Raw genomic sequence first — 9,135 nt, 5'->3', positions numbered from 1 at the left:
GTTTTCGTTCGGTTTCCTTGTTTGTCTCCACTGTCTTGTTTTTGTTCCCAACTTTGACCCTCCATACATCCTAAATTTTATTTTGGTACTTATGGGAGCAACTGTCTTCGAAGACTCATATTGTCATTCAATACTCGAAATAAGGAGTAGATAGACAGCCCACAACTGATGAAAGTTCGTTCTTTATGTTACTTGTCCTGTTTTCCATTTGTTTCTCTCGTTGTTTGCGTATAGAACTCATTTGTTTTTGTATTTCATGTTATTTACTGTTGGTGACGTCCTGTACCCATATATGCATATGTATATGTATATATAAATACATATATATATATATATATATATATATATATATATATATATATATATATATATATATATATATATATATATATATATATGCATATATACATATATATATATGCGTATATATATATGCATGTATATATTATTTATATTATATTTATATTATTTATATATATATTATTTATATTAAATATATATATATATATGTGTGTGTATGTATCTATATATATATATATATATATATATATATATATATATATATATATATTTAAGAATTTAAGGAATGGAGAAAACGCATGTTATAATTGCATGCTTTCCCTGATGAGAAGGTTACAATTTTAATATCAAAGATCCCTATGGATCACACAGGTTGTAATCCTTTGAAACATATGTAGGAATAAAGTATGCAATTATAACATGCGTTTTCTCCATTCCTTAAATTCTTAAATATACTCAAATACCCAAAATTTCAAGGAGTTCCTGCATTAAAAACAAGAACTAAACCACAGTTATTTTGTGTTCTTTGCTACATTGGTTTCTATTAACCCATTTATTCTATCAGAAGAATTTTTATTCATTAAGATAGAAGAAATACACATAATTATATATATATATATATATATATATATATATATATATATATATATATATATATATATATATATATATATATATATATATATATATAATGACAAGTAAGTTAGGCAAGTCGAATTACGCAGAATATTAAATACATTTAATAGAAAACATTGTACATGTGTGTGGATATAAAACAGTCCGACTTACGAGTTTAACAGCTGTTTTTGACGACTTGGTTTTCCGGAATAATGATAGTTACTTGGATCCATTATCGGATAATACCATCTCCGTCTTCAGGGAGAATTTTACATTTGAGATATTGACAGGATGGAGCATAAAGATGGGCTGATTTTGTGGGGGAATAAGTGTGTTAGGAAGGGGAGTTGGGGTGTTTAGATAGAGAGTAGTGGGAGGAGAAAATAGATTTCATGGTTAGGGCTTTTAATGAGGCTAGTGATAGTAGTAGATGTGGAAGGTGGGATCCCCTGATGTTATTTGTTCTTGTAAACACAGATACTACTCAACTTTCACGCACTTCGTTAATCTATATAATGCTATAAGTTTCCATACACAAAAAAACTTTAATGTCAACCAAAGTCTGCCTTGCAACCTACCACTTAATAAATACTAACCCCCACCCCGTCTTCTTCCTTCTCACATACATCTCAAATTTGTTACAAATCTTCCAATCAACCACTTCCCACTTTCCTCTTAGCTTCCTCACCCTCCTCAACCTCAAACAGTACTTAACAAAACCCCACACCTTTGAAAACTAACCAATCTACCTCTACTCCCTCCCTACCTACACCTTTCTATTCAATTTCATACTCCTCCTTTTACCACTACACCCACCTCCAATACCAACCCAATTCCTTTGTCCCACTTACAACTACTTTTGACTACCTCCTCACACCCTCCCTTAGCTACTGAACCAATCAACTCATTTCCCCCAATTAATAACAAGCCCTTTTCACTATCCCAACCTTTGACTCTTTAGCCTTCATACAAAATATCGCAAAGGTCATCATTCACAAACTACCTAAACCACCCTTCCCCCAGTCCTTCCACCTTCCACCTCTACTACTATCAATAGCTTCATAAAAAAACCTATTTCTGAAATCTATTTTCTCCTCTCATTACTCTCTATCTAAACACCCCCAACTCCCCTTCCTAACACACTTAGTTCCCTACAAAATCACTCCTTCTTTAAACTCAATCCTGTCAACACCTCAAATGTAAAATTCTCCCCTGACGACGGTCCTCTTTGTGTGTGTGTGTGTGTGTGTGTGTGTGTGTGTGTGTGTGTGTGTGTGTGTGTGTGTGTGTGTGTGAGTGTGTGTGTGTGTGCGCGCGTGCGCGCGTGCGTGTGTGCGCGCGCGCATGTGTGTGTGTATGTGCGTGTATAAAATACATGCACAAACTGTAAAACAGTGACTCAAAAATCGAATGCTCAATCCAGACGTGGTACCAATACAGCGGAAACATAACAGAAGCATCAAAATCAGTCTTTGACCTTTAAAAGTCCATCTTCCCAGGGATGGTTGTGAGGAGAATTGATAAAATTAAAGGATTATTTCATGAACATGGCATTCATAGAGAACCAAAATGGCTCACTCCAATAAGGATATCTTTCAACTCTTTTCCAGATTTGAAGCATACCCACAATAGAAAATGTGCAAAACCCGGTATACAGGCTGCAAGACGGTGACATAGACGATATAACAGTTTGACGTCTCAAGTGAAATATTTTTCTCCTATCAAATTGCTCTTTATTTCCAAAAGATTTTACTTCCATGGTTTTTCATTCAACCACCAATCTGAAGGAGAACAATTTTAATGTAACCATATCTGTTTCAATCATTTATTTTTACAGGATAGTGTAGAACGGCCTGAAAAGGGTACTCTGAACATTAACCCACCTTTGTTGGCCAATAGATCAAACAAACGCGAAATAAGTTCAACCAGCGAAAGACTGAAGTGCAAATTACAAGAAGAAATAAGAATGCCTGTTCGCAATAAGTAGAAATAAAATATTAATCAATACCCTTCTGAAGCATTCTAGAAATATCTCATTAACAGAAAATAATTCACAATATAAAGTGAATCGAAGTGGTTCACTACTACTAATGCTTTTGTTAGAAAGTACTAAGGGTGAGAACAAATGAGTAAGAATGAGAGCGTATTCATTTGAATGCATTCTGTGTGCGTATATATTCGTGTATACATGAAGTGTGCGTGAGTACATACGCGCGCGATAGTACCCGTATGTACAACATTAAAGAATGTATGTAATCCTATTACATGCATTGTACTTTAGCAGTGAAAGAAACCAGAAAGTTGTAAACAGCGGTAGTAGCATCGGAAATAAATGTGGGCGATCGAGTGTGTATTATGTAGGCATTTGTACTTGTAGTATGTGTGTGTGTGCGTGCGTGTGGATATTTTTATGTGAGTACGTTCGTGCGTGTTGTAATATATTACATCATAATGACCAAGTAGAATGACCAAAATACTGTGCATTGATCATTCACAAAAATGTCTATAGGTTCTCTTGTCAGTGATTTGCTTCGAAATTTCAAGGGTTTATTCAATTTTAGCAATTAACCTCTTAATCCCGCCTACATTGACGCCTCCAGATGTTCTCTTTTGTTCCACTGTTTGTATTGTGAATTGTCTTCCAATTATATTATGGCGAGGTTGTGAATACTATAGAGCAAACAATAAGTTTCTGGCGTGCTGAGTTTGTCATAGTTTCGAATTACTGTCAATAACATCTAACTCTTTAACGAAACTTTAACAGTAAGATATAATTGAATAATTAGCTTGAAAAAAAACATAAATGTCACACAATCTCATTTTCTTTTCTTACTAATTTATGACATTGTGTGGAAATACATCTGGTACTATCCTTGATAAATCTAGTCTGCTAACCAATTTCGATTCCTTATTGCATCACCTTACATTTACGTTGTTATTGACCTTGAAAAATATATAGTATGTTCTCGTTTTGTCGTCATTAATCGGAGTTTCCATTATTTTCATAATTTCATAAATCACAGACAATGATAGACAAATTCAGTCCTTGATAGTAACTTAGTTTACTGCTTATTAATTTTTTTAGATATTTTTGTCAATGTTTTTTTTAAAGTTTACACTCAATTTTAATATATAAATTCATGATTTGATTGTTTATAGCTTAATCATCGGTGGAGGCGCAATGGCCCAGTGGTTAGGGCAGCGGACTCGCGGTCATAGGATCGCGGTTTCGATTCCCAGACCGGGCGTTGTGAGTGTTTATTGAGCGAAAACACCTAAAGCTCCATGAGGCTCCGGCAGGGGATGGTGGTGAACCCTGCTGTACTCTTCCACCACAACTTTCTCTCACTATTACTTCCTGTTTCTGTTGTACCTGTAATTCAAAGGGTCAGCTGTGTCACGCTGAACATCCCCGAGAACTACGTTAAGGGTACACGTGTCTGTGGAGTGCTCAGCCATTAGCACGTTAATTTCACGAGCAGGCTATTCCGTTGATCGGATCAACTGGAACCCTCGACGTCGTAAGCGACGGAGTGTCAACAACAGCTTAATCATCAACTGAGTTATGGATTAATATATGCGGAGGGAAAGATGAGTATATATGTGTCGTAAATGATAGCCGGTAATTTGACTCCTGGTATGTTGACTCCGGTAATTTGAACCCCAGTAATTTGACTGCCAGTCAATTTCACTCCTTATTTAAAACGTTAAATAAAGATAAAATAAAATGTACAGTAAAACATAGAAATATAACTAAAAGCTTCAATAATGATGAAAGTTATGAGCTATTGCTCGTAAAAAAATCCATCTTATTTTCGGGACGATATGGCTCAGTAATTATCTGCAGCCGTTTGTTTATATCTTTACACTTTTATTTGTCTCACAGATTTCCCCTTGATCAAATTCAACCTTTCTCATTTGTGCCAAGTGTTCTTCCCTATACGATGCAGTAATTAATTTCCATAGATTCAGAGATCTGCGAGACCAAAAAAAAAGTATAAAGATATAAACAAACGACTGCAGATAATTATTGAGCGATATAATTCCGAAAATAAGATGGAATTTTTACGAGTTGTAGCTCATAACTTTCACCATTATTGAAGCTTTTAGTAATATTTTTTATGTTTTACTGTACTTTTTATTTTGTCTCTATTCAACGTTTTATTTTATTTATCTTTTTTTTTTTTTCGAATATCGGGCGAAAAATTGACTGTCTGTTAAATTACCGGAGGTCAAATTACCGGAGTCAAAATACCGGGAGTGAAATTACCAGGAGTGAAAATACCTAGAACCTGTATAAATGTCTTTCTATTCTTGTTTGGGATTGCATCTGCACATGTTATATGTGCAAACGTTTTTGTGTATATAATTGGTTCTGCGATTCCAAATTTTTATACATCTGTATGTATCACTTAATTATACGCTACTAGCTCCAGGTTAGCTCTGGTCGAGCATACCTATGATCAAAAATGTTCCGTCTATGACTCTCTCATCATTATGAATATCAAGAAGTACATTATCCAATTCTTTCTTTTTTTTTAAGACAGTAGACTGTTTGAAGGAAATTCTGTTTCTATTTCTAACGAGTTGTGTAACCTGGTACAGGCTTCCTTGTTGTAAGTTATAACCTTGTTGTTTTTACAAAATATTCTGAAAATTCTGTTGATCCTAACACAAATGGTGAGAGTGATTTTTTCTCCAGTCAAAAGCACAAGAAAATCTTTCCGTAGCGATCTCGTCTTCTTTTCTGATTTATTATATTCTGGGCAACCTAAACCGGTATGTTCATCTATTTCAAGATGTTAATGTCAACTTAGAAGAAAATTTCTCTATTCTTTGTAACGATGGAACACTTTCGTTGGTTTGCAAGTGTTATGTACCTCTGTGCAGGTTATAGATATCCAATACACTAGTCCGGTTGTCCTCAAATGTTCTGTTACAATGCGGTATTTGGGTATGGCGCGGATTTTAAAACGAAATTTACAGCTTCAGAAAACCCAGACTGCTAGAAAATATTGAAAACCATGCTATTCGTCATGTTTATAAGCATATATATATGATTAGTAAATGAAGTAAACAATAGTTTTAAACGTTTTTAAAAGAATTTTGAACTTTAAAGTTCGAAGGGGTTTTTTTTGTATATTTTTCACGCGAAGTATTCTAGAGGAATATTTCGTTTCATCTCCAGTACACGAAATCAAAAAGATTTAGAACCACTGCACAACACAAAACCACTCAGAAAAATTAGTTTCATCAATTTCAATTTAATATTTAACCTTTTCGCCGAACAAAAGTCTATATTCAATTGTTTAGCTAAGTACGATTGCTGTCAAAGAGAAATCAATTATTTTTCGCAAAATATATGTAGATTGTGTTGGGAGACTACAAAAGACTTTCAATTTCATATAGTGTATCTTTAGTAAACCAATTTGATACGACCTATCCGACCCTGAACAAAATTAATATTAAAAAATTTGAGTTCTACACAAGCTAATCAAGTGCGAATCGATCAGTAGATCTGTTATTTGTCGATGGGGATTCTGTTGTTCTATCAATTAACTTAAATGCTCTTGAATTAACCTCTAATTGGCTGAGTATTCCACAAACACGTGTACCTATAATGTAATTCTCAGACTGAATCAGCGTGACTTTTTATATTACATATACAACCCGTCCGACGGGTTGCCGTCCACACAATTTTACTCTTGTATGAATCTGTTCGGCACTGTAGAAAATGACATTTTCCCAAGATGCTACGCAGTCTGATCAAACCCAAGATATCGTTGAGGCGAAGCGAACTTCTTACCATTCGGCTATACTATACCTACAGGCAGTATTAAATTACATGAGGTGAAAAAGGAAGAGAAAACCATACAAATCCGAGAGGCAATACAACAGAATTGATAGGACCAGCGGACGACGTGGGAAGGTGCACTCCAGAAGCAGGGTGTCACCTGGAACGACTTGTGACATAAGCACCTCGCAGAAAAATGTTTATCTTCAGATCTGTCTATGACCACCTGCCTTTGAATACGAACCTAATGAAGTGGGACAAATCTGATTATCCTGAATGCCCACTCTACCGGGGTAGGCAGACAATGGAACACATTCAGGGCTCCTACAAAATAGCACTAGCCCAAGGAAGATATACGTAGAGATTCAATCAAGTGCATAAGGAGATCGTACAAGTGATATGTACGGCAAGAGTAAAACCAGAATCTCCAACAACATTCAACACGGCAGGAGACAGCAGATCATAGAAACAGCTATGTCATACGGGGCGCAGGAATTGAGTCTTTTTGGCAGTGCGGATGACTGGAAGTGCTCAGCAGACCTTCCAGGATCAACAAAACAACTAGAAATCATCAGGAAGAGTGGCTTGAGGCCAGATATCGTACTTCATTCCATTTCATCAAAGCAACTGATTTTGATTGAACTCACCGTGCCGATTGAAAGTAGAACAGAAGAAGTACAGGTGTTCAAGACCAAAAACTATGCCTGTCTAGACAACAGCATGTAGGAAAACAACTTCCAGGTCAAGGTTCTCGCCATAGGGACTGGAGCCAGAAATCTTGTGAGAAAATCTGCTTACGATCTAATGAAATGACTCTCAGTCTCTGGGAAGAACAGGACTAAAGTCCTAGTGGCAATATCAGAGACAGCGGAGAGTTGTTCCAGCTAGATCTGGTCGAGGAGGAACAAAAACGATATCCATATCGTTTGAAGTCAGTATGTTTGTATTTTAAATCTAAAAGAAGTAACTCTGACTGAGTCACTGTGATGGTGTTGACGTTTCACCGCTACCATGACTATCAACGTTATTTTTTCTTTAAGTACAAGTTTGAAAGCTAAGTCAACGGAGAAGAGTTACAACTAGATGAAATCTGCAAGCAGTTTAAATGTACAAGTCCCCGATATTCAAATGGCTAAAAAGTGCCAACAGTAGGGTACCCAAATGTCATGACCTGAATGCGACTTGCCTCACTTAGAGAGTAAGAAGTTAATGGCCGAAGCACTTGCCTGAGACGGGTTCTCTGAAGACCATCTGCTGTTCAGCTCTCTTGAGAGTCTCTCACCACTAACATTAGAAAGATAGCTCCGATCTCTTTTGGATTTAGCTCGTAAGCAAACGCCTTTCATTTTGATGATAGTGAGTATTTTCTTCCAGTGGCGTAATGTTGTAATATATGCATGTGTATTTAATTTAATTGATACTGGATTGCAAATTTGTAATACGTGAAGAATGGAGCAACATAAACACTATAATGCTGGTTCCTAATTCCTCATGTTGTGTGTAATGTATTTTTCTTGTAAACAAGAAACATGGAAAAACCACATTATTCAACTAGTTACAAATGCAAGAGACTCGTCACTTCATCATTTTGTCCGTGTCCGTTTGACTCTACAACAAATGGACAGACAAGAAAGTGAAAGCAGTTTAATATAGTGCCAATGCACTATATTGTTACGATTACTTATAGATAGTTTCTTCACTTTTAAGAAACAATATATATAAATATAAATATTTATGTGTGTGTTTATATATATATATAAAGTATATATTTGTATGTATATATATATATATGTGTGTGTGTATATATATATATGTGTGTATATATATATATATATATACATATATATATGTGTGTGTGCGCGTGTATATATATATATATGTATGTTTGTATGTATGTATGTATAGATAGATAGATAGACAGACAGACAGACAGACAGACAGACAGACAGGCAGGCAGGCAGGCAGGCAGACAGACAGACAGACAGATAGTTTCTTCACTTTTAAGAAACAATATATATAAATATAAATATTTATGTGTGTGTTTATATATATATATAAAGTATATATTTGTATGTATATATATATATATGTGTGTGTGTATATATATATATGTGTGTATATATATATATATATATACATATATATATGTGTGTGTGCGCGTGTATATATATATATATGTATGTTTGTATGTATGTATGTATAGATAGATAGATAGACAGACAGACAGACAGACAGACAGACAGACAGGCAGGCAGGCAGGCAGGCAGACAGACAGACAGACAGACAGATAGATAGATAGATAGATAGATAGATAGATAGATAGATATATGTATGTATATATATATGTATGTATATATATATATATATATATATGTGTGTGTGTGTGTGTGTGTGTGTGTGTGTGTGTGTATATACATATACAT

Source organism: Octopus bimaculoides, chromosome 5 (assembly GCF_046866305.1).
Source record: "Octopus bimaculoides isolate indiv1 chromosome 5, ASM4686630v1, whole genome shotgun sequence".
NCBI classification, from domain to species: Eukaryota; Metazoa; Mollusca; class Cephalopoda; order Octopoda; family Octopodidae; genus Octopus; species Octopus bimaculoides.
This window is presented reverse-complemented; position numbering follows the sequence as displayed.